The sequence below is a fragment of the Hibiscus syriacus genome, unplaced genomic scaffold, assembly GCF_006381635.1.
Source record: "Hibiscus syriacus cultivar Baekdansim isolate YM2019G1 unplaced genomic scaffold, ASM638163v2 tig00002193_pilon, whole genome shotgun sequence".
In the NCBI taxonomy this organism is placed as follows: Eukaryota; Viridiplantae; Streptophyta; class Magnoliopsida; order Malvales; family Malvaceae; genus Hibiscus; species Hibiscus syriacus.
The window spans coordinates 2539520-2561626 of NW_024061914.1; the positions used below are offsets into that span (position 1 = coordinate 2539520).

At 32.4% G+C, this 22107-nt stretch overlaps 1 pseudogene; it reads right to left on the reverse strand.

Annotated features, from left to right (window-relative positions):
* Nucleotides 1-11069: 11069 nt before the first annotated feature.
* LOC120138224 lies at nucleotides 11070-14563 on the reverse strand (annotated as a pseudogene).
* Nucleotides 14564-22107: the final 7544 nt, after the last annotated feature.

Consider the following 22107-nt stretch of genomic DNA (forward strand, 5'->3'; position numbering starts at 1 on the left):
TTCGCTCTCATCTTTTATGAGAACATTCGGGTTGTGCGATGCCTTATCAAGGATTTGTGATATCGCCTTCTATACAAACAGCTGCACAGTCTTTATATTCGAGCCATCTTTTCAGGTTTTCAACTTATGTTGAATCTCCAAGATGCCCCAACATTCATCATTTTTTGCTTTAGCATTAATTTAATTATGAGCTTCGTGTCTGAGAGCCACATATCAACTACCAAGATCCACACCAGAGAGATTGTCTTTTATGAAAAACATTTTCTTTTACTTTTATTTTCAGAGTTGAAATATCAATTAAAGAGTTTCGAAATGTTTAATCAAAAGTTTAAAATATGCCTATTTCTAGGTTTTACAATTGAGGTAATCATAAAACAAGAGTTCATTGGATATCAAAGAATTAATTTCACTTGTAATCCTTCAATAAATTATAGCCATTTGACAAGTGTCAAGATTAATGCTATCTTTGAGGTATCGTTAAGTAAGGATAGGATAAAATGTCTTAGGTTATTGTCTTTGGTTGAAATCTAGCATTCTCGTTATCTTTGATGTTCACTGATCTGATGGAGTAGCTCATGTTCTTATCTACCGGAAGGGTTCTTCGGCTCTCATCTTTTATGAGAACATTCGGGTTGTGCGATGCCTTATCAAGGGATTTGTGATATCGCCTTCTATACAACAGCTGCACAGTCTTTATATTCGAGCCATCTTTTCAGGTTTTCAACTTGAATCCTCTTTTGGTTTCAATATGTTATTCATAATTTACGTTATTATTATTATTTTTCATCCATCATGCATTAAAGATTTTAGAAAACCTTTTGTAAATAAAATTAATCTTGTATGATTAATGCATGATAGATCAAAATAATAGAAAACAAAGTCTCTTTTGTTTAGAAATCATGTATGATTAGAAGGGACTTTTTAAGGCATGTAATGTAGGCCATGGTTCATGGTTATGAAAAAAAAGATAAATAGGCCCAAATAAGTGTTTAAGGGTAATGAGCCAAGGATCAATTCATTATGATGCCTTCAATCTTGTCTTGTTCTATTTGAATATACTCATATGCGTACTTTTATTTTCTCTGGATGCTTTACGATCGTCTGGTGAACTGATTCTGGAATGATTGTGCTTGATCAATCTTGAAGCCCGATGCGTCATTTGACTCGATGGACTCTTTGCATGTGCTTCTTGTCCTCTTTTTTCTTTGTTTTTTTCTTTTCTCTTTTTCCTTTGTTTTTCTTTGTTTCTCTTTGCCCTTTGTTGTTTTTTCTTTTTTTTTTTCTCTCTTTGTTTGATTGAATCTTCCCACTTGCATTTGGTTCACCTTTTGATATCTCATCTAGATTGATGGTCTTCACTCATGTGAGTAGATTTCCTCCACCTTTCCCCCTAGTGTGGAGGGTGATCCTTAGTTAGGTTGAATCAGAAGAAAATATCATTCAGGCTCAAAAGGGGACACAGGGATATATTTTCTCCTTTTGTGAAGGGATAATGAAAGAATGGCGTTCATCATTTCATACACAAAAGTCTTTCTAGAAGAGTTATCCTCAGGATTAATTTTATTTACATGAAAACAATGAAATTAATGTATGATAAAATGATTTGAATTTTTCTTTTTTTTTCTACTTCTTGCTTCTAGCATGTCTCACTATTCAGGCTCCCTTTCATAAAATTGATGCGAGATGCCCTAAGTCGTCTTATTATAGGAGGCTTTATGTTCAAGTGAACAATCTCGTACTCAATGCTTTTAAGTATTATTGGTAGAAAAATGTCGGTTTTGCGTCTAAGAAGACGAGGGTGTGACTTTATTGGCTCAAAGAAAGGTATGTGTATGATTTTGTGTCTTGAAAAAGATAAATGCAATGTTTCATGGTCGAAAAAATGTTTCAAGGTCTCAAAGAGAGTGAATGTCAAAATTTGGTTCTTTGGTAGTGACCATAAATTATTTCGGGTAAAAAATCGAGAGATTTTATTTATGGTTTTGGATGGTATAAAAAAGGTCTAATCTTGTCATATGTAAAAATTCTATAATTCTTATAGAATTAAAAGAATATGTAATACATTCGATATTCGAAGAACTAAATATTAAAACTTGTTCAATTATTCAACCTTAGAACGTGGCATAAGTTTAGTCATCAAAAGATTAAACAAATATGAAAGACAGAACAAAAACGAGTTCAAACAAAATAATGCTCTCAATGCAAGTGGTAGATGCAATGCCCCCATCCTTCTTTGATTGTCTATGCCCCTAAATCCATCAAGTTCTAGATCTTGCGCTTTAGTGCCTTACAGTTTTCAACGGAATGTCTGGAGCTTCCTATGGGTAGCTACATACGGCTTCAACATCATAACTGTCAGGATATGGGGACTCTTTTCTCAGATCATCCTAGAAGGCTCAACTCTACAACCAGCCGAACAATCTCCCATCATACCGATTTCAGCTTCTTCTTTTAGTTGTTCGAACCTTGCTTCTATTCTCAATGTGATCACGAGATTAGGACCAATTCCTCAAATCCTTCATGAATTAATTTCATGTTTATGTGAAAGTGCTTAAAAATGAAATGCAGATGCAAAATACAAAGTGCAAATACATCTGCAAAATATTGATCTTAACGATGAATATCGTAGAACAATTTTCACCAGAGATAAAGGCCTTCACATTACAAGACATTCCACTTTACAGACATGGCTTCGCTTAGATGTTGAGTCTGAAGTGGATCACTGCTTCGTCTCGGATCATCGTCCTCGAAAATGATGTCCCTCAAGCGTTCTGTTAACTGACTCTATTAATGCCCCGACGGTGCTGAAGTCAGTGCATCACTCCTTGATGACTAACATTGGAATAATCGTAGATGAGAATATATTGTTGGATTACTTCTTGGATCAATGATCATCTCTCTCCAATCTCGAATGCTGCATGATCTTCGAGAAAGTCTCATTCTGGTACTCTGAACTTCTTTTGGCCTTCAATGCATGTAGTAATGCGACTGTTTGATGAAAACTTTTATCTCTTCTGAGAAAATTTTCACTTGAGTTTCCCCTTGCGGATCAACACTTTTGCATTATGTCATAACAATGCAATGCAATGCAAAGAATGATGAAAAATGACACAAACAAAAGAAAAGAAATAAGTTAGTACAGGTAAGATAATCAATAAAATTAAAAGATGTTATTTAAATAAATATAATCTACCCAATCGTGATATATACTCGAGCATGCTTTAAATAAATAGCAATCCTACCCAGGCATGCTTTCTACCCACAATGATTTATTCAAGAAATTAATCCTAACTGCATATCTAGTTCACATGCTTTTATTCAAAAAAGAATAAATATATTCTATGAACTTAAAGTAAAAGGTAAAGGTTTAGAAACCTCCTCCTTTGTACACCTAATTTGGTACCTACTGACGGACAGAGGTTCGGTATGACTATACCTAGGGACCGTTCTACGGTTTCACTATATGCCTGGTTTCGGCTCTAACAGAAAAAGGGACTTGAATTGTCCTTGATGTCATGCCCCTTGGGCTGCCAAACCCTCGATCCTCACCTGGTTACAGGTTTCAAACAAACAAGTTCAACTAGAGGGGATTCACTGCCTTATACCCATATAAGGAATAAATCCCTACAAAGGGTATAAGGTATGTATCCCATGGGTTTATTTGTTTAAACTCGTACGAAGAATAATTCTTACGAGAGTAAAAGCATTCACCCCGATTTATTTGGATTGAAGCTCGGGCCTAGAGCTTATATCATGAAAATGCACGATGTGTGTGAGGATGGAATGTACAAACCTTTTACTCAAAAGGAAAACGAAACAAGGGAAAACACTGATAAATCCTCAACAAATCTGAAAAATAAATTAAAACGTTAGTACGATAAGGATACAAAAATTAAAAAAAAATCAATAAATGGATCACAAGCTAACTAAAGACTTAACTCATAATTTCCACCACAACGACAATGTGTAAGCGACTTACAACCTGTCTCTCTAAAAAAGTCCCCAGTAGAGTCTCCAAGTTGTCATAACCATTTTTTTTGAAAAAACAATTAAATATTTTTTTTAAACGGTTATGACAATAGAGTACCCCAGTAAGCAAAGAAAGCATCGAATAAAAAATGAGCAACAGATAAAATCGAAGAACGGCCGAAACCGAAACATCACATAGCAAAAGTGAAGTAATCAATAAAATAGCAACCGTAAATAAGAAGGAATTTCACAACAAAAATCAAGGCTAGCATCGGTTCGAAAAGGAATGAGCACTGGAACGTGAAGGTCACCAAACATAAGTAAAATTTCGAGACTTTGTGTTTAGATCTACGCTAGTAGGCTTATTTTTTGGGTGTTTGGACTTCCGCTTTGGGTTCACGATGGTGAAATAAAGCTTTTGGGGTAGTTTTGGGTTTCCGGCCACCAAAGGCGCCGACAGTCGAGCAATGGGTTTGTGGCCAGTGAGTGGCCGGCTAGCTGACTGTTTTTAAGGGAGAAAGCTTGAGAGGATTTTGAGAGTGATGGATTTTTTTTGTGAAATAAGGGAAGAAATGATTTTTTTTTGGATTTGGAGGTATTTATAGGGAGGGTTTTGTGCAAATAACAAATGGTTTAACTATTTTCCCAGTCCCTCTAATTCTGAAGTGTAATTCATTTTGGTCACTATTGTAAATTCGCCCTCAAATTTTAAATTTATTCAATTTAACCCTTCTTATATTTTTATATTTTGTAAATTGACCACTTTAACTTTTATTTTTCCCTTGCAGCATCCAATTGACCTTTAACTTCTTTTGTTTCCAATTTAACACTTTTTTATTTTCTTTTAATTTAATATTTTACTTTAACCCTAGCATTAATTCTTTACACTTTTATTTTATTTTACCTTAATATTTTTGCCTTTTTAAAAATTTGGGATTTTTTTTCATTTTAATATCTTTTTTGTTTATTTTTTAATTTATTATTTAACATTAATTTAGCTTTTTTAGGGATAATTTTAATTGGTCAAAGGTAAGTAATTCGGATCAAATTTAAATTTTAATTTAACTTTTAATTTTCGCAATTATGACAACCGGAAATTAAATTAGTATTGAAAGGCAATACAGGGTGAACATTCCTTGATTGTAATCGACTCCCGAATTTGATTAATTTCTGGTAAATGCAGATCATGTAAATGGTAAGTCGAGGTGTCCGTCAACCTAATTTTAAATGATTGGTGGCGACTCTAACGCATCAAAATTAAGTCGAAAACCCGATTCTAGGCCCACCCGAAGGACGGGTTACGATAGCTTGGCGACTCTGCAAGGGACAGGTAAGTGAGTCAGGCCAAAATTTTAATTTTCGGTTGTCTTCTTAAGCGAAATTGTAGTTTAAATTATAATTTATCTTTTTGATCCTTGATATTTACCTTTGATTTTCACTTTTCAAATAAATAGTTGTATTGATGTTTTTTAATGATTTCAGCTTTTTCAAAAATGCATTCAATCTCATGCTCTATTCCCGAGCTCTAAACTTTTTTAAGTGGAGGTGAAAAATACGCCTTCGTGGGAATTTATTCTCTATATAAGCCTAGCAAGTAACCTTCGGGATTCATACCTTATGTCTTCGTGTGAATTTATTCTCCGTACAGACATAGGGAATGTATCCTCTCGTTTTAACTTGGTCCACATGAGTTTGTAATGGGCTTAGGACTAAGGGTCTGGCAGGCCCAAGGGGCACCAACAAGGAGAACTCGGGAACCTTTTTTAGAACCAAACCAAGATGATGTAAGGAATTAGAGCCACCCCAAAACTCCATTTCAAAGCCTATGATGCTTGATTTATTTCCAGCTTTATTTTCTGTTCAAAGCATGCGGATTAGACATATATGCAATTAGGATTTGTTTAAGAAAATAACAGTGGGATAGAGATTATTTCCGGGTAGGAATAAAAGCATGTAGATAAACACTTTCGCTTATGTCATGACGATGCAATGCAAACAAGATGAAAAATGACACAAAAATCAAAGAAATGTTTAGTGCAAGTAAAAAAGTTGATAGAATTAAAAGATGCTATTTAAATATAACACCTACCCAATCATGGTATCTACCCGAGCATGCTTTCATTAGATAGCAATTCTACATGGACATGTTTTCTACCAAAATGATTTATTTTCAAGAAATTGATCCTAACCGCATGGTATCTAATTCGATAAATATATTCTACGAACTTAAAGCAAAATAAGGTTCAGAAATGCTTCTCCTTTGTGTGCACTTATTTGGCACCTACTGATGGACAGAGGTTCGGTATGGCTATACTAGGGTGACCGTTCTACGTTTCACTATATGCATGGTTCGGTTCTATGAGGAAAGAGTACTCAAATTGTCCTTGATGTCGGTGCCCCTTGGGCTACCAAACCCTCAATTCGAACTCATTATAGGCGTAAACGAATCGAGTTCAATTCGAGCGGGTTCATTTCCTTATACCCATGCGAGGAATAAATCCCTACGAGGTTAAAGCATGTGTACCCCAGGGGCTATTTGCTATGACTCATACGAAGATAATTCTTACGAGAGTAAAGCGTTCACCCCTACTCACTTGGGACGAAGCTTGGGTATAGAGCTTATGTCATGCAAATGCACGGATGTGTGAGGAGGAACATACAAACCTTTGAATCAAAAAACGGAAAAGTAAAAACTCTTAATAGAAACTTTGACAGACCTGAAAGCAAATATTAAAATATTAGTATGACAATTAAAAATGAAGAAATTAAAAAACTTCAATAAATGGATCATAAATTATCTAAAGACTCGAACTCATGATTTCCACTACAACGAGAATATGCAAGCGACTTACAGCCTGACTCTCTAAAGTCCCCAGTGGAGTCGTCAAGCTATCATAACTATTTTTTTTTAAAAAAACATTTAATATTTAAAACCAATTATGAATTATTCGGAAAATTTTGGGATTTTAAATTAATTTGAATTAAATTGATAGCGCCATTGACCTTTGGGCTAGGTAGGTCGAAACCTAAAATGTCTCTTAAACAATTTTAAGGAAAAATCGTTTTTAAGATAAAAATGGCATGTGTTTACCAAAAACTCAATTCAACTGGTTCGGGAGTCGATTATGCATGGGGAAGGATAAGCACCCCCACAACACTAAAAAATTGGTACTTAGTCGCTTATATATTATCGCAAATGCTGGAAATTATAATCGAATATAGTTAAAATATGATTCATTTATTAAAGTTTAATTAATTTGCTTTGAATTATTTTTTTTGGAAAAATCCTTTAATTCGAAAAGAAATATCGAGATTGGCTCATCCTCCGACGAGAAGGTTATCTCTTCTATTCCTTGTCTAAAAAGATATTCCCTCCTTGATAAGAAAACGAATCGAATATATATTGAAAACCGACATTTACATACAATAAATAAATTTCTATTTAGAGAAACATGCATTGCATTATTGACTTAAAATAAAAAAATGAATTAATTAGCAAAATAAACTCGATTTATTTCACGTTCAAATTTTGTTCGAACGTCGTATCGGATCACACTACTTCGATCAAGTAATCTTTCCACGCCCATTCTACAAATTGGTGTTCTGAAAATTTCGAATAAAAAATTTAACAAATTCTTAAATAAATAAGCATTTAAAAAGGTACATAAAAAATATGTATGCATACACGTATAAATATTAATATGACATAGCACGCGTAGCAATATTACAGTAAAAAGGTACCGCTAAATTAAAGACTATATACGATAAACAAACAATACAAGATCAAAACATGTGAATACAAAATATATGGAGCTATCAGACATAATCCGAGTTTTCATGCATATGATAGTGATCAAATTTGCACATAGACAAAATTCAAGGAAATGAAAAGACAAAGACTGATTTTTACAATATTAGAAACAGGGGACTAAATATAAACATGGAAAAACGAGAGTCAAGAAAAAAAATATAAAATTTCATATATGGCAGCATCAAGTACCAAAACAGAATGAACTAAAAATTACAGACCCTATGTATAATTAGAATTAAAACTTTATGTAGTCAAAACAGCAGGTACTAAACTAGAAATAAATCAAAGTTATCACCAAGTCAAAGTTGTGAACAAAATGCATTTATAATCAAGCATGAGACTTCAAAGCATTAATTACACGATCTTTTTCTCAGTTTTTTTTAGTTTCTCTGTACGCTATGTTTTTTCTCCGAATGCTTCTCTTTGAATATGCTGATATGTTATATCCTCTGTTGATTTTCTGGGTGAGATGATTATATCCAGAATAGGAAAATGATTTTTATGATATGAGTTGGTAAAATCCCGATTTTTTGGGATTTATTGGCATTTAAAATTTGGTTTTCAGATTTTCTGACTGATTTTGTGTGTTTGGTTCACTGTTTGGCATGTTCTGATGACGATAGCGGCTCACGCAGTGATGATATGATCGGTGAGGTTCATGCGTCGGTCTGGGAGCTACTCATTGTTGACGGTGGCTGAGGAGCTTAGGGTGAAAATCCTAATCTGTTTGGGTTTTCCAAATGGGCTTGCTTCCTTCTGGGCTTGTATGTTGTTGGGTTGGCTGTTTGGGCCTAATTGTTGGGTCACTTGTTGGATCTTTATAGCTTGGTTTGGATCTCTATTGGGCCCAATTTGTTACCTGGAAATAATATAATAATAATAATAATAGTATTAATAACAATAATAGTAATAATACATAATTAATAATAGACGATTAAAATCCGGACAAAAACGAAAACGAGTGTCTACAGATACGTTGTTAGATATTAGTTGCCCCAAAGAGCTTTTAACCCTTATCAAGAGTTATGTGTCATCGACTACTACTCAAATTTTGTGGAATGGAGATGTGACCGAATCCTTTAAACCTACACGAGGCGTCCGTTAAGGGGATCCACTTTCACTGTATTTATTCGTAATGTGCATGGAGAGACTCGCACAAGCAATTCAATGTGTTTTGATTTTGAATTCGTGGAAGACAATTAGGTTGTCGAGAGGTGATCCTGCCTTGTCTTACCTCTTTTTTGCAAACGATCTTGTTTTATTTGCCAAAGTGTCTTTGGACCAATTGGAGGTGATTCAGAGAGTTCTTGGAGAGTTTTGTTTAGCCTCGGGTCATAAGGTCAGTCCCCCAAAGACTAATATTTGCTTCTCCAAAAACGTGGTGGAATCCAATATGAGGGATATAAGCAGTGGATTCCAGTATACTCCCGTTAATAACCTTGGACGATACATGGGAGTGCCACTTTTTCATAGGCGGGTTACCCACGAAACCTACCAGTTATTAATTCAGAAAGTGCGGGATAAACTCTCAGGGTGGAAAATGAGGCACTTATATCTAGCTGGTCGAATCACACTTTCAAAATCTGATCTTTCGACTCTCCCGTCTTGCGCGATGCAAACGTATCAATTACCGTGGGGTGTTTGTAGGGAAATCGAACAACTTATGCGAAGTTTTATTTGGGTAAGTATTGATCAAAAGAAAAAAAGTATATCTAATCTATTGGAATGATGTGCAATCCCACAAAGCAAGGAGGGCTAGACATGAGGCTTTTAAATTGCAAAAATGAAGCATTATTAATGAAAAGGGTAAATTATAAGCTTACTCACTAAACTTTACTCTCTCTCTTATTTCACTCACCGTACTTTCAATGTTTTCAATTTTGTCATTGAACTTTAGACATTAAACTTTTTTTGTCACTCGACCATTAAATTTCTAATGTCATTAAATTAAAATTGAAAAATTAAAAGTACAGTGAGTTAAATAGGAGAAAGAGTAAAGTTCAGTGAGTAAACGCGTGACATGTTTTATTATTAAAATAAGTCACGTGAGCACGCCGTTACTGAGTAAACGGTCGAGTGACCAAAAAAATCAATATCTAAAGTTCAATCAGCAAATTGAAAAAATTGAAACTATGGTGAGTGAAATAGGACAGAGAGGCCCGGTTTTACTCCCCAACTACATAATGTCAGAAGCTGCGCCGGATTCAATTGTCAAACATGGGTGTTCTTGACTTTGGAAAGTCTTGAGCTCACTATGGGGAGATATTCGGGATGGACTTGTTTGGAGTCTTGGAGATGGTTCGACGGTAATGTTGCTACGCATTTGGATCGGGGGGGGGGGTTCGCCAAACCATAGGTTATTGTTCAGTTGTTGATGCAGAATTATGGGGCATTTAGATGGCCTAAAACTGGCTTGGGATTTGCAGCTGGAAGCTGTGGTTGTGGAGACAAATTGTAGTGAGGCAAACAATGTTCTGCAAAAGGAAAGCGATGCGTGGGGTGATTCATCGTTGGTACCACATGTGATGAACCTGATCAAAAGGGATTGGAGAATAACGTTTAACTGGATGTCTCGACAAGTAACTCTGTTGCAGATGGCATGGAGAAACTGGTTCGACCTGCAGCTTTCGGATGTCAGTTCTTTCCAATCCCCCAGAGGCTATTGTGACTACCTACAACCGGGATGTCCTTGCTCGCAGATAAAGGGAAGTCTAGCTTAGGGTAGCTGTTTGTTTATCTTTCTTTCAACAACAAAAACAATTACATAATTAATAACAAATCTAAATAATTTTACAAAAACCCTTCTCTTGGTTTCGAAACTCATCGAATTGACTTACATTATACATCTGATTTTAATAGATAAATTTTTTCACAAAAATTTTTTGAATGCACAAATATTCAAATTCAATACCTACTTATATCAACTTACTTACCCTTTTAAGTTTATAGAGATTTTGATATATAATCTGTATAAATCTGAACGAAATCAAATCGTTTGATGAGTTTGGTTTTGGGGGTTGAGTTGGGAGTGGAATAGTTGCACGTGCTGGGTCCTCCCACGTGGTGTCAGAAGTTGCTGTCCTTTTTGTGGATTTAATAAAATGATTTCATGGATCAAAGTTCCGAGGTGGGCCATATATATACAGAATACGAATCTTATTACTTTTAAAATAATAATGAAAACGAAAAGATTTGTCTGCAGCAATAAAAATATCTTTATTATCATAATAACTTAAGACAAGGAAGGTTGAAAATAAATAAAACAAAGATTAATCAAACTTTTTTTTTTTGCTTTAAACATCACACGGTTCTTGTTACTCATCTAATACAAACCTTCCTTCAATGGCATCGGGGGATGATCGATCGCTTCTTCAGTGACCATTGGCAACGGCACCGTTCTCGCAAGCGGAACATTCCTCGTCTTCTTGCATAAAATCTCCGGTACATGGCATCGACTTCCGTCAGGTAGTATGTTCCGGGAAACAAAGGCTACAATCTTTGCTCGTCACAAAATCCTTGGTTCCATACCTGTGCTCCATCAGCTCATTGTCTCGACGAACTTTTCGGGCGAAAACTGCAGAAAACACCTCAATGTGCTCAGGTACATCATAAAATCCGAAAATGGGGCTAAAACGAGAAAGTGCAAGAATTACTCATGCCTCGACTTCAATTTCCCAGCAACGTTCATCACAGTTGCGATATTAGATAGGCTAATGGATGTTGACCTTCATGTAGTCGCAATGAAAACATTGTGGAAGTCAAACCACTTCCGTAGGAGAATAATATCACCCGCTTCCCTGCCTGTTTATTGAATATGCATGATGTAAATGGATATAGAACACGATGGCAGATTTTTGGTTTTCTGTCAAAAAGGATTAAACTATTACCAATTCACTGTTTTTGTAGTGAAGAAGGGATGCAAAGGCAGCATAAAGAGATGCAGTATACATGTTTCCGACTTGCTTCGGTATCAAGGTTGTTGGTTGCACCTTGGCGTCGTAAAGGGCCTTAGAAACTTGTTGGGATACCTGCAAATGCATGGTGTCAGCATGAAATTCTACAATTATCGAATCTTAGAACTGTTTTTAGTAGTGCAATTTTTGATGAAGCAATCTAATACGAATATACAGTTCCATTATACCGGTTGCCGATACAGAAATACACTAATAGATCAAGCATGCCGAAAGAAATAAAACAGATATCAACCAAAGCTAATATAACCTAGTTTTTGTCACTTTGATTCCTCCGAAAACAGGTAAAAATGAGGAATTATTAAGAAAGTTCAAAATAGACCTTCTCGAGATCTCGGCTTTGGTAGCTTTCGTCACCGGTCAAAGTTGAAAATGGAGCCAGCTTTTCTTAGTAATGTCATCAACAGAGCTATAAAATTATGTAATCCAAGTAAATAACACAGAGAAATACAGTAAATAGAAACTTTGAGGGCATCAAAGAAAGGAAAAACCTGGCATTCCTCGTGAAGTCATTGAACACTAAACGAGCAAAGCTTTTCTGCACAAGCTGCAGAAGTTCAAATGGAAAATTATCAGGAACATTCGAAAATTTCCGTAGTTAATACAAAGGAAATTTATTGGAATATTGATAACCAGAAAAGTTAGCTACCTTGTTATATGGAGAAGGAATACAATGTAGTCGGCGTCAGAAAGGGAAAATTGTTTGCCCTCTAGTTTCTCATACCTGCAGTCACATGCACAGGCATTATAGAGCATAATAATTAGAAAACATAATATATCGACCAAATCAAATAAACAGAAAATACTTTCGAGTACTTTTGCAATGACTTACTTGTGACAAAAATATTTGTAGCAAGTATCAAGAGCCATGAGATAGCATGTTTGAGAAAGTTTCCCATCAACAACCTACAGGTGCATGTCAATAGATAGAACAATTACAATTGTTTACTAAAACACTCTTTCCGAAATTTGTCCTTGAAACTTCATCATACATAGCTCTAACAATGTCGATGATGTAAACAATTACTTCCTATAAAAGTAGGGAAAGAAAACTTTAGAGGCAATAAGGCTGCACTACCGGATATTCACTAGCAAGGTGGGCTTGTAAAGTCGTAGACATGGGACATATGGCTTCCCCTAAATTTGCTTTCAAAAGCAATAGGAGCATCAGGTCCTATTAGCATGGCAATTGCAGCTGCTCCTCCAGTAGGCCGAGCAGGTCCTTCTGCATAGACCTGAAAAGAAAAAGTCGGGTAAGATACGGGAAATTTGCAACTGTATATCATTATTACGAAGTAATAGTACAGGAAATGAGCATACCGCACTGTCGGTACAAACAACAAGACCATATCGTCCATCCCATGAATTACTTTCCACCCAATTGACACAATTGAAGAGAGCTGCAGTCCCTCCGTAGCATGCATTACTTGAGTCAACCCCTTCAATGTCACTGTTTCCAGATTTCTGATCGTTTAACATAAGAAAAGAGCAAAGTGTGAAGAACAGGGCATTTGATTCTAAATTTCACCAAAGTTGTCCTAAGAAATAAACAAAGCTTTAGTAAATTGCAATCAAAGAAATCAGAGTTTTTCAAGTTATTCAATCTGAAATATGGATTTTCACTGATACAGCCTCTAGCTCTATTCACTAATGTGTCTACAAGTAATACCGTTTCAATAAATGCGGATCGGGACTACTATCCTTGATATTTTAACTATCTCAGAGCAAGAAAGGGACAACTATCCTAGATTAGAAATCAAGCTGATTGGGAAGAGTACCTCAAAGATTTGCATCAAGAAGGTCTTAATGGACTTGCTCTTGTCTATCACGGTCTCGCTACCTACTTCAAGACGGCCAATTTGTTTGGGGTCAATCTTATACTTTTCAAGGAGTGAAGTAACAGCAGTCAAACTGCAAATCAAAGGTAAAGAATTAGTAAAATCGAAGTGTTCATCTCCGCGATACAATACCATCGATTGAGAAAACATGATACTATAATGCTAGTAGCATATAAAATGAAGAGCTCCTAACCTCATTGAGATAACATCTTCAACTTCCGTACAGAAGGCCATGCAATCTTGTCCAAGTCCAATGGTGTATTTCCCTTTGCTAGCACCATCGTGAGCCTCCAATGCTTCCTGTTTGTAGGACAAAAGAATGGAGTACAATTCAAAAGTGATGCTCAGCTGGATTCATGAAATCAATACCATATTATATCAATCTATTACAATCCAACCATGAATAGTGATTTTCCTTTGAAAGGAACAGAAACAAGGAAATTATTTATGATAATTCCAAAAGAAAAATAAAAAACTTTGAATAAATAACATATTAAACAAAAAGCCATCGTCCTACAACCAAAACTAGAAAATTTTCCAGAAACAAATAGAGGTTAAAATAAAAACTTCGAAACAAAAACCAAAAAAAAAAATCTGCAGACAATTAGAATTCCTCTCTACCAGTCAATTTTGCGCCGGCTTAAGAAAAAATAAACAAACTTTTTTATTCGGAAACTCAGTTTATTCACCATGAATAAACAAAATAAACCTATATTTCACCCATTTTCTCACTTGTCTCAGCTATCCAGCCAGAACCCAGATTTTTTTTTTTTTGAAGATCAGAAAGAATGATGTTACCTGTTGAACACAGGTAGGAGGGAAGTAGATTTCCATAGCAAGAATTCCAACGTTCTTGGCCATATCTCAGTCTAACTTAGCAAGCAGAAAGATCAACTACAACAACGAAAATAAGTTTAAAAAAAGTTCTTTTACGTCCTCTCTTTGTGAAAGAAGAGTGTTTGATCCCCGAAACTCGCAGAGAACCGTTGATGGGGAAATCACATGCGGTGTTTTACAGTATTTATAGGCAAAGTGCAGAGTTCATGAATTTGGGTTGGGTCCCTTCCCACTGTTTGAAACTTTGCGTTTCTCTTCCACCCCCTTCCTTTTCTTTTATTTACGCTTCTTGCCATCATGTCAGGTTGGAATTTGGTATTTTTCTGATTTTCTGTTTTTTTTAAAAAAATATATTTTTTCGGTTGATTTTGCCAGCGTTTCATTGTACTTTTCTTCGCCTTTTTGTTCTTTTATTTGAAAGAAAATTGTATCCAAAATCTAACACTGCACTAAATGGGAGTGCTATTTATTTTTTTATTTGTTTAATATAAAATAAGTCTCCAAATTATATCTTAAATTAATTTTGGTTCTAGATAATTTTTCGTTAAAAATATATGTTTAATTTTTTTTTGTTACAATTTTAGGTTCTAATGTTATATTTTTTATTTTTTTATTTTTTAAAAAATAAAAATAATATTTTTAGAAAAGAAAAAATTAAAAAAATCAATCCCCATGTCATCCCCTCTCCCTCCCATCACCCACCTCCGACAGTGAAGGGTCACCATCGACTGAATTTTATTCAGAATAAGGTGAGGTGGGAGCTGGTTATGCGCGAAGTCGTTACCTTAACCGTAAGGAGGGGGATGCCGAAGGCAGGGCTAGTGACTGGAGTGAAGTCGTAACAAGGTAGCCGTACTGAAAGGTGCAGATGGATCGAATTTATAATATTTTTATTAGTATTAATTAATATAAATTAATAATATTTATATTAATATATTTTTGATTTATAAATCTATATTTCTATATAGTATTATTCAGATATATAATAATATTAAGATATTATTAAGAATAATATTATATATTTTATTATTATAATATTCTTATAATATATATTATTTATATATTATTATTATTGAAATAATATTTAAATTAAACAATATTGAAAGATTTAAAGTATTATTTATAATTTATTAAAGTATTATTTATAATTTAATAATAAATAATTATTTATTATATTTAAATATTTAAAAAATATTTAATTTAAATTTTAAGTTAAATATAATAATTAAGTATTATAATAATTTAAAATCTCATTTTTTATTATTTCTATATTTATTATATATTTTTCATTCATCATTCAAATTCTATTTATTTCATTTAAATTACAGGTTATAGAAGTTTGACGGACCCCTCCCTTAATGTAACACATGGATAGCTAGAATTGTCGAAATCGTCAAAAAATAGCAAAAGAAAACCTAAAAATTCGATGACCTTCATGGCGTTTTTCACGACGATCGACGTAATTTCAAAGTAGGTGAGGGATTGAGTTTCGGTCGCGATGAGGAGATAGTTCTGATGGTGTCAACGTTGATGATCATGAACCGACGTTGGTCGATCCACGGTAGAAGATATAAATTTGATTTTTTTTTAATTATAATATTTAGTTTTTATAAAAAATATATTTTTTTGAAATTGTGTATGTGTGACATGTTTCAGATGGCGGGTCAAATTTAACGACAGTTACGGTTCAGGCACCAAAAGTGTAACATTAAAAATTTTAGTCATTTATTTTTAACAAAAAATTATGTAGACTCCAAAAATCAATTTTGGGTATAATTTAAGTATTTATTTTTATACTAAACCTTTTATATTTTAGTGTATGAGTTAAACACTAAATCTAAATTAATTTTTAATAATCTATAATTATTTACAAATTAATTAAACAGACAGAATGAAAAAATATTAGTGGAATCAAGGTTTAATCTTAAAATTCAGGGCGCACGTTAGGTGAGTTTTCTAGGTGCACATTAACGGGTCTAATGGATTTTGAGTTTTTTCTTGAGCTTTCGTCTAATTTTGATAGGGTACATCTATTTTTTGTTGGTTTTGGGGTTATTGTTGGGTCATTCTTTGGGGTTTTCTTGTTAATTTTATGTGAGATTCTTCGAAACTTGACTGGAGGAATCTATTTTTGGACGGAGTAAACCCTTGACTTCTTCCCTCTTGAAGTTCTCGAGGGGGTTTCTACCGTTAAGCCTCTAATTATTGTCTTTGATGAAGGAATTGTTGAATGAAGATACTCAGTGGTCGGTCAATTCACCGAACCTGTTCCGAATTGCAATTCTATGCAACGGATTGTAGAGATTTTGTGGGAGAAATTTTCGTCGGTGAATGTGAGTTTAGTTGGTCTCAATCTTTATGTTTTTTTTCGTTTGTGAATGTATCTATGAGAGATTAGATATTAGATAGTGGGCCTTGGCACATTCTGAACAATCCTCTCGTGCTTAGGAAATGTGAGTCTTACCTGAAGAAGCTAGATATTGATCTTTCGCGTATGCCAGTCTGGATGCAGTTGTATAATTTCCCTTTAGAGCTTTAGTCTAAATTGGGACTGAGTTATATTGCGAGTGCTTTGGGTGATCCATTGTACATGGATTCGGTCATTGCTTCAAAAGAAATACTTGAGTTTGCTAATGTGTATGTTGAGATTGGTGCTGGAGTGAAGGTTCTTGATTCGGTTAATATAATCTTGAGGGATGACTTGTCTGTTTCTATTAGGGTTAATTTACCTTGGATGCCACATCGTTGTTCTATTTTGTAAGTTTTTAGGCATACTGACGAGGTCTGTTTGGATAAGCCTACGGTTGATCAGAAGGGTAAAGGGTAAAGAAGCTCAAGTCTGAAAGAAGAAAACGGGGGTTAATTATGTGGCTACTAATGTGGATGAGGGTGCTGCTTCGAGGCTACTGTTGAAGTTGTTAATGTCTTGGGAGATGGTTGTCCTGTTGTGGGTGATTTTGTAGCCATAGAGCCTGTTGATGTTGGGCATCGAACCGGAGGAGATCAATAATTCGAGTCTTGATATTTGTGAATATAATAAATTAGGTTAGGAGGGTTACTCTTATAACGGATTTCAGTAAAATTTGATTTGGATTAGTGAGTCAATATATGACGTACTAGTGATTAATTTTAAAAAATTTAAACCTAATCTGACATATATTTGATTGGGAGAGTCACCTCCATAATAGATCTCTGTAAAATCCGATCTAAATTAGTAGGTCAATAGACTAGATGTAAAAGATTAATTAAAAAATTAAATCTAATTGGCATAAATTGAAGCCTTTCTATTTTAATAAGATTATAAATTAAAAAAGAATATCTCGATGAGATTTATGAGAATACTGAATTAAACTTTAGAGTACTCAAAATTGAATAATTCGATGGAGTTAGTCCAAACTTAATTCGATAATGAGAGTGGATATTTTCTATCATTAAATAGGTGCAAAATAATGTTATGGTAATATGCATTAATAACGTTTGTTGACCTAAAATCTTGGATATTATGATTTTTTATTATTATAATTTTTTATCTTATTAGAAAATAAATGATATTTAAACGAAACACCATTCAGTTGTTATTTATTTATGGATAGATAGTAAATAAATAAATAAGAAATAACCAAATTGTTTGAATTTGCAAATGGAATGAAATAGATAAGAAAAACGTTTTTCTTGGCATTCAAAATTGACACCACTATACTAATTATTGTATAACTAAATAAAAGAAGACAGGTCAACTTTGATAGCGTTGAACGGCCCACCCCATACAAAGTCAAAAACTTGAGTTGTTGACTGTGTAAATTTAGGTGGGCGGGAGTTAACTTTCCGTTCTTTGTGTTTTATATTTAAAACTTTGACCAATCATTTTCTGAAAATTGTTTTTTATATCTAATAAATTTTTACGAGTCAAGAATATTTGTCATCTGTCCCTTTAAAAAATTTACGCATGAGTTAATATTATCGAGACGTAAAATTAAAACAACGATTAACTTCCTTTATCAAGTATTTAAGGATAAAGACATTTTCTCACGGGTTAACTACGTGTGTATGTGTTTGTCTATTTCTTTATTGATTTAAAAAAAACGTAATATATAATTATTTTTATATGTATTTAATTAAAATGTGATAGTCACCACGAGTTAACTGTAATTAAATATTTTGATATAATCACACATTTTATCTTTATTATTTATATTTTCTTTTAATTTAGTCATTTTTAATAAATTAAAAAAAATTTAATCCTCAAATCGATTGATGGCACATATTATTTGTACCACGAGTCGTGCCATGTGTCACCGTTCGATTGGAGGACTAATTTTTCCAAGTATTGGTGGAAAATACATATATTAAATTAAAATAAAATTGATCTTCCAATCGAATGGTGATACATGGAACCAATGACATGTGGTACCAATGACACATGGTATCATTCGATTGAAGAATTAAATTGATTTTAATTTATTAAAAGTATGATTAAATTGAAAAAATATAAATAACATAGACCAAATGTGTGTTTATATCAAAATACCACGTCACCTAATATGTTAACTGTTAACATCAGTTAACTCGTGGTGATCACATCTTAATTAAATAAAAATAAAAGTGGTCATATCTTAATTAAATATAAACGAAAATGACTATATATATATATATTTAAAATGAGTAAGTAGAAGTTGACAAAATATAAAGATAAGTGATTAAGTAGTTAACCTTTTTTTATAATCATTAATACAAGAAACTAACCACTTAAGATCACACAAAGATCATATAAAGAGAAAATAAAAAAAACCAAATAAACTATAATAAAATGTAGATACAAATAAATTTGATCGCATCGACAAACGAACCACAAAAGAAAATTAAAATATTAAAAAATCACAAACAAATTGCAAATCAAAATCAGCGACGTGAAAATATTATCCACAAACACAAATCATATATCTAAATCTAATCCAAAATCGAAAGTATAAAATATCAACATTATAACAAATATAATAAAATAAAACTAATAATAAATATCAATGATCGAAGTCCACTAAAACTAATGTCTCCACTGGTTTTAAAGATAAAGAAAAAAAAGAATAGCGAGGACATAAAAGGAATAGACAAAAACCCGGGCGCAAAATAACTTATTACAACCAAATTTTGTCAACTGATGTATTTGAATAGACAAAAGAATAGCCTTGCACTAAACCGTAAATCTTATATCTAAACTTTAAATCAAATAATTAAATTTATATCTATAAATATTAAATAAAACATATAATATTAATACTTAGATCAGATTTTAACATATTTATGAAGAAAAAAAATTAATCTTGACACTAAGATATTTAGATTGAATTTTATTATATTTACAAAATAATTATTATATATATTATTTAGACGAACAATTTGACAAGTCTCAATTCATTATTATTCTTAATCAATAAAATATTATTTATGGAATATTTTTCTTCCATATATGAGATAATAATCCTTATTGTTAACAAATGTTATTCCTATAAGTTATATATTAATAATAAAAATGTATAGTTTAAAAGAATGTTTTACAATTTCTTTATACTTTGTTATAAGAAAGTAGGACCCAGCAAGGAGTAGTTGGGAAATTTGGGTCAAGCACGTCAGCACGTGACTATGCTTCAGACTGCACGTGGACACGTCGCCGTATTTTACTCTCTTTTTTTCACGATAGAACAGTAATAGCGTGGATAATAATAACAAATGTGTTTCTTTTTCTTCTATGGGTTGTTTGTTTCGTTTCTAAATATTTTTTGGGTAAAGTACATTCGTAATGCCTAATCTATTACTTTAGTTCTGTTTCAGTACTCAAACTTTATTTTGTTTAAAAATTATATCTAACATTTAGTTTATGTTTTATTTTGATATCATTCCATTAAAAACTTAACAGTGATGTTGATGTGTCACTATAAGATAATATCATATTACCATTAAAAATTAAAAAAAATGATTTTCAACAGTTCTGTTAATTTTTTAAAGGTAAGTACTAAATTGAAACGTAAATTTAATGTTACATATGGTATTAAAAGTAAAGTTTGGGTACCAAATAGAATAAAAGTAATATTTTAGGTACTGAATATTCAGTTTACTCATATTGTTTTCAGTGTTGAGAATTAAAATGTAAATTAAATAAATGGCAAGGTTTTCAGTCAGTAATGGTGCTTTTTAATCTAAATTTCATTTTGAAATTTCTCATGTGATGGCACCATTATATTGAACATTGTCTTATCTTATTTTTTTTAATAGGGGTTCAATTTTGAACATATAAAAGGGAGAGAAAAAATATTTATGTCGTATTATTAGATCTATTCATTAAATTCAAAGTCAAAATTTTATGGTAAATTTGTAAATAAACCCGTTTAAGATTGTTATATAATAAATTTATATATTGTTCAATTATTATAAAATTATTTATTATTACTCCATATTATTAATTTTTTATATAAATATTTACTTATTTATAACAAAATTATTAATATTAATATTTGATTATTTCATACCTAAAATATAATTATTTGTTTATCATTCATTTAATTTAGGTGGATGAATATAAGTCTATATAACTTAAATAATGTAAAAAAATATAATTGTTTAATTATTAGTTTATAATGGACAAGAAGATATTTAAAAACGTGTATTTTTTTATTAATCTAGGATGCTTATAAGCAGTAATATTTGTTCTAAAGACTTTCAATCATTCAATAATGAACACTCAAGTACCCCTGCAATATTTGGTGCTCGAACTCATGACATCAAGGAATAACAACCATTCTTTTAAGCACTAGGGTAACTTATTTCGTACAAAAAAATATGTATATTTTAAATGTTTATGTTATCTCATTCTGTGTGAGTTCAAATTTTAATATTTACTTTGTGAATATAATATCTCTCTTCTATCATCGGTTGTTGGTTCAAGTGGTAAGCAACTTGATATCACTTAAGTAAGTCTCGAGTTTGAGTCATTGTGTATGCAAAACATTCTCATTAGGTATTCAGTCATTAAAGCTAAGTGTGCAACCCGGATCGATTCAGATTAACTAAGGCAAAACCGAAAGGCAACCAAAATAATAATAATAATAATAATAATAATAATAATAATATATGTCTTCTTAATATGATTAGGGTTCCTACACATAAGGATATCTTCGCTGAAGTAATCTTTCTATGTCGACGATTTTCCAAGCACCTAATTTTTTAGGACTTCCTTAAAGATATGTACATTTGATGATAATTTTTAATTTTATTGTAAAATTCATCATAATTCATTAAATAATTCTAGATTTACCTATTTCATGAAAAATAAATCATTTCATTATTTTTTTCTCAAAAAAGGTCCCAACAAAAATATGTTTACTTTGTAAAATAATTTTGATTTTAAGAACACTTTTTACATAAATTTATTTGATCAAATTACTGAAAATAATTTTTCATAACTCACCTAATCCTCTCATACCCTCCAAGTAATGAGAAAATCATATAACTTAAGAGAGAATATTTAAACAGGGAATTTCGGTTTTAGTTATTTTTAATATATTTATTAAATGATTGTTTTGTTATCATCAAACAATTTTTTAATAAATTAAAATTTTAAAAAAATATTTTAATTTTACATTTTTAGTTAAGTCAATCTCAAAAAATGTCTTTTAATATTATAAATATA